The 8,220-nt window shown below is 34.3% G+C and overlaps 1 long non-coding RNA gene across 1 annotated transcript; it reads left to right on the forward strand.

Annotated features, from left to right (window-relative positions):
• The first annotated feature begins 4,095 nt into the window (after positions 1-4,095).
• Positions 4,096-5,946, forward strand: LOC110870976. Its single transcript, XR_002553398.2, has 2 exons — positions 4,096-4,235; positions 5,621-5,946. It is a non-coding gene; the product is annotated as an uncharacterized LOC110870976 (long non-coding RNA).
• Positions 5,947-8,220: the final 2,274 nt, after the last annotated feature.

Here is an 8,220-nt window from a genome sequence, read left to right on the forward strand (position 1 = left end):
TTGTTCCTGTACTGTACTGGGCCTTTCCTAGCATCTTGCTAGGTTTGGTCATTTCATTTTTATATTATTCTCTTGCTGCTTGCCTTTCAAAAAAAAAAAAAAAAAAAAAAAAAAAAAAAACTAAACAAAAAGGTAAACGTTAACTTTGAGGTGTAAACGGAGTCATGCATTTTCTGAACGTACATAACGGCAACCGTGAGGTGGCCCTGACTTTTTATGGTACGTCACCAACTTGACGCAACTAGGTGGGACCGCTGACCCAGTTAGTGGGACCCACTTTTCTAACGGCGTAAAAGAATTGGTCCACCGTTAACTGGCACACGACTTTCGACTTGCCGTTAGTCTGACAAATTTATTTTCCGGCCGTTAATCACCGGATAAATCAAACTCACGTTAACGGAGTTTCTCTGATCTGTTGACGTTGGAGTGGTCGTACAGTCGGTGTCTCTGAATTTGTTATGCTTACGTGGAAATCTAAAAAAAAGTTTACATTTACTCCCTTTGATGTTTTGTATTTATTTTTTTCTTTTTAACAGTAAAATATCTTACGTGAAAACCCACCCTGCTCGGGCTATGTCCAAAGTCGACTACTCGACCACCATGAGACCGTGCCCCCTGATGCGAAAGAACCGGATAGAATTCGTAAACCCTCGTCCTTGTTAGGTTCGAACCCGAGATTAAAGCCCCGATTCTTGTCTTCACCCAAATGTCCCTGAAAATGACCCAGGTGGGAATCAAACATGTGTCTCTACTATGGAAGGTAGACCTTTTGACTACTGGATCAACATCTCATGACGATGTTTTGTAGTTATTAAATTGAACGCTTGTTTTGTGTGACCGAATAAGGATTATTTTGTATTTTAATGATTGGACTTATAAGTTAATAGCAATTGAAAAGACTAAAGTGTGATAGATTGAGTGACTTTAGAGTTTTAAATAATTGTTTTTATAAGTTATAATATTGAATGTGTTGTATATATATTATGGTTTATTTATTTATTTATAGGACTATGATGGTTTGCAACGAAAGTTGATGTAACATCGATGTAGAAAGAAAGCATAAAATGAAAAAAAAAAAAAAAGGCTTTTTTATGATAAATTCATATATTTTTTAATGAATGGAATAGTTCATCAAATTTTCTTGTATGTGACAATTCTAGATTTGACAATTGTTGTTGGATCCTGAAAACTTTACATAATAGAACTGAAATTAGACGACTAATTAAACATGTAAATTGATTTAGCTGATGATTCACACAACGAAAAACACAAGTTCAGGAGAAAACCTTACATTTGTCTGTTTGGTTCAAATATGAATAATCTTTTTTGCCGCTTATGTTTGATGTTTAAAAAATAATTTAAAAAAAAAAGGGTATTCAATTATAAAATGTACCAGAACATTGGTGTTATGTTGTTATTTTTTTGAACAGCCAAAACTCTATATATGTATATATATAGAACCAGCAAGAAACTGGAAAAAGTACAACCCCAGAAAAACAAGAAACACAGATTACAAAAGATCAACTACATCGAACATAAGCCATTTGTCCCAAGTCAGCGGAGGGAGTTTTGACCGAAGTTTGAGCCAGATGAAGGTATCTTCCTTAATGAAGTCCACAGTCGTCGCAATGGGAATGAAAGTGCCTTCAAAAGTTTTCGCGTTTCTAGCATGCCACACTCTCCAGGTAGTAGCCATGGCCACCATGAGAACCAATCTCTTCCAGATCTTATCACCCGGACTATCCGACAGGGCTTTCACAATAGCACGGAGCGAGGAGCAATCACGAGGAAAAGGAATTTTTAACCAAACGAACACATTCCACCAAATGCTTTTAGCGAACAAGCAATCCGCAAAAACGTGATCAGTTGATTCCGGTTTTATCCCGCAGCGGTCGCACCTGATGTCATAAAATGGCATACCTCTCCTACTCAGCTCAACTTTCGAAGCGAGTCTTCCAGCCATCGCACGCCAAAGAGGTGTTGTTATTGAGTAGAATTATTCTGATGAAGCATTTATGGATAAGCTATTATGGTTCGAAATTGCTCTTAGGCTAAAGGGTGTGGGGGTTATGGTTGGGACATGATTCGTAACGTAGGAACATGAATGGAAGGCAACACCACTCCCTTGCATGATCCACTATGGTTTGTATGGATTAAACCAGGACAACCATGGTCCTCCTTTCCATTTTCAAGAAATCATTTACTTTTTCTTTAGACCACACCCTTAGGGTATTGGTTTTGAATGATGAATTAGAGGTGTGTGATATGCCACTGACGTGAAGGGGTCATAGTGGTCATGAGGGTTATAACCACACCCTATAGCCTTATGTGGTAATGAAGATGGGGGTGGGTATGTCAAAAGAAAGTTAAGTCTAAATCATTTCCAATTTTCAAACGAAAAAGACGTAACTATTAATTGATATTTAAATAACCATGAAGAGTCCCCTACTAAATCCTTAAATTATACATGAAATTCAGCAATTTCCAATAATATAAGAACAAACAATCACGTTAACCATTAAATTCAGCAATTTAAATAACAAGAAACCCCAATAAGCTAGTGGTGGAGTGGTATGTGACCTCGTGTTCTAAGTGACACAGGTTTGATTCCTGCCTCCACCATTTAGTTTCGACGGCACCTGTTGATGAAGTGAGACTAGACGAGCAGACAACGATCGCTAGTTCGATCCTTGAACTGAGCGGGTTTTACCTCAATGCGCTGTCGTGCCTTCGCGCGAGTGTTCACGGGCTTCGACCCTTGGTGAGGGTTTTCTATGCTTCAGAGGCGAATGTATCCTGATATGGTGAATTTCACAAATAGCCCATTTGTAGTATTCGTTAACCGTTCAAAAAAAAAAAAAAAAGACCTAGAAAGCAATCAGTCCAAGTTGTGATTCTCTTAGATTGTTGGTTAATATGGTGGTCAAGAAACTAGGTGAGTTTCAAGTCTAAACGGGTAGTTATTGGTGATGTTTTCGATGAGCTTTGTACAATGAGGTATTTATAGGTGAAGAATCGATCGAAGATGGTCTCTCTCTAGAGTAGTGGCGGAGCTTGACCAAAACTTACAAGGGGCGGAAAGTCCTGGGACCAACTTATTTCTTATCGCTATGATGAGCTTTGTACAATGAGGTATTTATGGGTGCAGAATCGATCGAAGATGGTCTCTCTAGAGCAGTGGCGGAGCTTGACCAAAACTTCCAGGGGGTGAAAAGTCCTGGGACCAATTTTTTTTCTTATCGCTATGTTTCGGGTTATATGTTCAGGCCGGATATTCGATTCGGGTCGGCTCAAACAATAATAACTCCTAATAAAACAACATAATCTTCATTTACTCAAATAACGCGTTCTTAAACATAAAAAACTTTACTTAAAGTTTATAAAAAAATTATAAAAACTTACTAATAGTCCGTTCTTTACATTTTTTTAACTCAATACGGAAATATGTATAAATATTTTGAACAATAAATTTGATAGAGACATGAGATTTTTAGACAAAATAATTGGCGAAAACGACCTATATAATTTTAAATTTTTCTGACGAAAAATTAGAAACGTTACACCTCTAATAGAAACATTGACGGAGACCGGTGCATCCTTCCGTCCCTTCAAAGCCACGCCCCTTCTCTAGAGTGAAATCAAGGGGTCAATTTCAATTATTGTATGTAAAATGTAAATAGCGGTTGTTTACCTGTTTGGTTTTGGATTGTTATTTGTTGTTTGTGTTTGTTAATAAAGGTTGCCCTTAAAAAAACATGACAAATATGTTTAAAAAAAATCAAACTATAAAATCTAATATCAACAACAACAATATATATATATATATATATATATATATATATATATATATATATATATATATATATGGTAGGGTTCAAGAGTGAACTATAGTGTTTTTGTGAACAAAATGAACAAATCCTAACCATTGGTATAAGAGATCTTGAGATTTAATAACAATGGCAATATTGTAATTGTTATATGTAACTTGTTAGATAATTAAATGAGATGAGGGTAGCTTTGTAATTTTGATTCTTCCATTCTAAAAGGTAATCCCACAATTTTCTCAAATCAGTTATATTCATACGATCAAAAAAACAATTTTCAAAATAAAAACTACTCCTACATTCTCTCTCTAGAAGTTCAACAATTGATGACCATATCTTTTTTCTGGCGAAACGTTCTTCTTCACCATTCAGACAACAGACAACGATTACATCTTCTGGTTGTTATTGAAGGTACCAAATCTCATTATAAATTGTTTTTTTTCCTCTTGTATTTCGTCCGATTGTGGATTTGTTGGTTGGTTTGTTCCGATTTTGTCAACTGGATATGTTTATGTTAGGGTTCATCTGATTAGTAAAGAAGATTGTGATATTAAACTTTATTTTTTTATATAACAATAGAAATTAATGGTTTTTAATATACACATATGTATTCTATGTTGTTTGGTCTTAGGGTGCATACACACATGTATATCCTGTTGTTGTACGTATGAGTATATACACAATGTGTGGTAAGATACTGGTAATGTGCTAGTAGCTTGGTGTTGTGTTTCATAGTGGGAAAGACGTCAGTATACACATCTGTATTATGTGTTGTCGGGTCTTAGGGTGCATAAACATATGTATAAATTGGTTTTTTCCTCTTGTATTTCGTCCGATTGTGGATTTGTTGGTTGGTTCGTTCCGATTTTGTCAACTGGATATGTTTATGTTAGGGTTCATCTGATTAGTAAAGAAGATTGTGTTATTAAACTTTATTTTTTTATATAACAATAGAAATTAATGGTTGTTTAATATAAAAAAGGGTAGTTGCACGGTACCCCTGACCGCGGAAGGGATCTCCCTTCCCAGTTCACCACCCGACAAGGATCCCTGGCGGCAAATACCCATAGCCATCAAAGAGGGGTAAGAAACATGTTTCGAACCCGAGACCTCGAGTGTCCTCGGTCCGGCTTTAAAGCGGGTGTCGGTGGCCACCAAAGTGGCACTAATGGGAATTGAACTTGGGTCTCCATTGGAGAACCCAAGTCACTTACACATATGTATTCTATGTTGTTTGGTCTTAGGGTGCATACACACATGTATATCCTGTTGTTGTATGTATGAGTATATACACAATGTGTGGTAAGATATTGGTAATGTGCTAGTAGCTTGGTGTTGTGTTTCATAGTGGGAAAGACGTCAATATACACATCTGTATTATGTGTTGTCGGGTCTTAGGGTGCATAAACATATGTATATTCTGTTGTTGTTATGTGTATACCTTCAGTATACCTTTCAGTATTATGGGAGTATACACATGTGTATTGGCTCCCCGTTGTACTTGTTAAAATATTGGTAAACTTGTCTATACTTTTAGTATACAGATGTGTACACTTGCATATTGGGTTTTTATGTTTGAGTATAATGGGAGTGTACACATGTGTATTGGCTCCCCATTTTGGTTGTTTGATATAAGAATACATATGTATGTATTTAATATTTTGTGAAAATACAACTGTACATATGTGTACGTGAATTGAATCTGGTTTTTTAGCTTATGTAAATAACTTGTATTTATTATATTGAGAAAATACTAATTGTACATATGTGTATGTTGTTTGAATCTGATTTATTAGGTAATGTAAATACCTATGTATGCCCATGAGTTGTCTTTGAGTGTATGATGTAGAAAGGAAACGATTTGAGAAACGGGCATCGATAGGAAGGCGATGGAAAGGGAATGACTTTGAAAAAGCGAAGTGCAACTTATGTTATCCGATGCCAATATACATCGTGAAAGAATCAAGAAAGAAGCGAATGACTTTGAAAAGGAGAAGTAGTCTTTTTTCTAAGAATTATATTAATCATAGTTGAACTATGGTACTGATTTTGAAGTTCTTAGTAATTTTCTTATCTATTGTGTGAATCTTTATTTTTGAAAAGATAGTCATACTTTGTGGTATCGTTCTATTTTGTATATATGTTTGAAATTTTATAAGCATTTGATGCTACGCAGAAACGTACGAATGTCCACGTAAATATGTGTATATTAAACCCAACATGTTATCGATGGTGTACATACGTGTACAAATCTCTGCAATATTTGATAATTAGAAAGCTGGTAATTCAGTATGGCCAATATGTTACTTCTATTTATATTGTAGCTGTTGTTTAATTGCTACATATACCAGTTAGTTAGTTGTACATAGGTGTATACTCAACAGTTTGTAAATTATAAACATATATGTTCACATATAAGTAACACAAAGTAAATAATGGTATTAGGACGCAAAGATTTCAATGTTATTGGTAAACATAAAAGCTTGTAAAAAACACCAAACAGAAAATTATGAAATAAAAACCAAAACATTAAGATCACAGTCTAATATAATGTTGGTTAAAAAAAGCGACAAAAATACTTTAAAGGGATCTTTTGTAAATTATGATGTCTGAAAACACAAAACAACGATAAAGATATCCAACGCGTGTTCATCCCATGCACACACATGTATAACGTCTGATAAATCCGAAGTTGAAGATTCTACAGTTGGCGCACCATCTTGATCCTTTGGTTTATTCGCTTTTGAGCACAAAGGTACCTAATTTTAGCTATTCCTTTATCAACTTTTGTTGTACTCAAACGCATGCAAAAGCTCGCTTGATCAGCATAGTCTTTATACATGATAATAGCTCCCTCGATTGATCGAAACTTGGCTCCTACATAGGGCTTGAATCTAGCTGGAAAAGTGGGGTCCAGTACCTACCATTTGATGATTCATATACGTTACTAGCCACAGTTTTGTAATCCATACAAAATCAAGAAAATCATCATTTTGACAAAATGCTTATGGAAGTATTACACACTAATTGTGTACATAACTACAATATGCATAATTTGTTTCTAAAATTAAACCGAAATATTCAAAACAATAACATACACATGTGTATACACACATAATGCAAAAAATAGCACTAAGATAACTGATATGTGATATACATATGTGTATAATATGAAATCAATCATAATTTTTTAAATACAAAGTTAACAACAATACACATATGATGAATGTTATTTGATAAAAGCATTATATATAAGTGAACATGTAGATATGAAAGTCGGATTTAACCACTCAAAAAAGATATTCTGTAAAAGTAAAAAAAAAAACAACACACAAACTGGATACCAAGAATTACCTTGTTGCTTTACACTTTTACATACACAGGCTGGTTATGATCCAACATTGCATTCCAATTGTTTATTGGGTCAGAATTCTCGTAGTTATGAAACATTGCGTTTATTTGATTAAAACTATTTTGCTCGTTTTCCATGATAGAAATCAATGATGATCGACGATGATGATCTAACAGTGCATTGAAGATGATCCACACTCTTGTATTAGAAAAAAAATATTGGATCTGGGGAAAAAGGTTTTGAATTTCAATCTAATTTTGAGAAAGGGGGATTGTCGATTTTTTTTGGTGAATCAAGAATTCAAAATTACAATTAATGAATTGGATCGCATGATTATAGGGAGAAGTTACATAAAATATGGAAAGTAATCTTGATAATCAATATCAATTTTAGATTATAATTAAATAAAAAATTATGTTTAAATGGCTAATTACAATCCTATCCTTATAATCTTAAAAACAAATCAAGGGCCAAGATGAGTTCATTAAGTTCACAACCATTGGGGTTGTTCACTCATGAACCTAATCCTATATATATATATATATATATATATATATATATATATATATATAGGGTAGGGATCAAGAGTGAACAATGTTAATATTATGAACAAAAACGAACAAATCCTGGCCATTGGATGTGGAGATCTTGATTTTAGGATTTAAATGATTTTTTAATTAATAAAAACAAAAAAAAACTGATTTACAAGGGCACAATCGTAATTAATTGTTCTCAAAATCTATGAAAACCCGTACAAATTCTAATAATCAGTTATAGCTTCCTAGCTTCATCAAATCATCTACATATCAATATTCTCTCTCTTCATTACCCAGAACACGAATACACTGCATCTTCTTCGATCTCCCTCTTTCAGCAATGATTTCTGCAATTGTTCAACGGCCATTTCTGCAAGCATTATATCAAGGTATCGTTGAATAGTGTATTACTCCTGAAATCATTGTGTCTACTACTTGTTTATACACACGAATCCCCTTTCTTCAAGATCTAGGGTTTAGTTTGGTATGTATAATCAGTCGTTTGGTA

The sequence above is a fragment of the Helianthus annuus genome, chromosome 8, assembly GCF_002127325.2.
Source record: "Helianthus annuus cultivar XRQ/B chromosome 8, HanXRQr2.0-SUNRISE, whole genome shotgun sequence".
Classification (NCBI taxonomy): domain Eukaryota; kingdom Viridiplantae; phylum Streptophyta; class Magnoliopsida; order Asterales; family Asteraceae; genus Helianthus; species Helianthus annuus.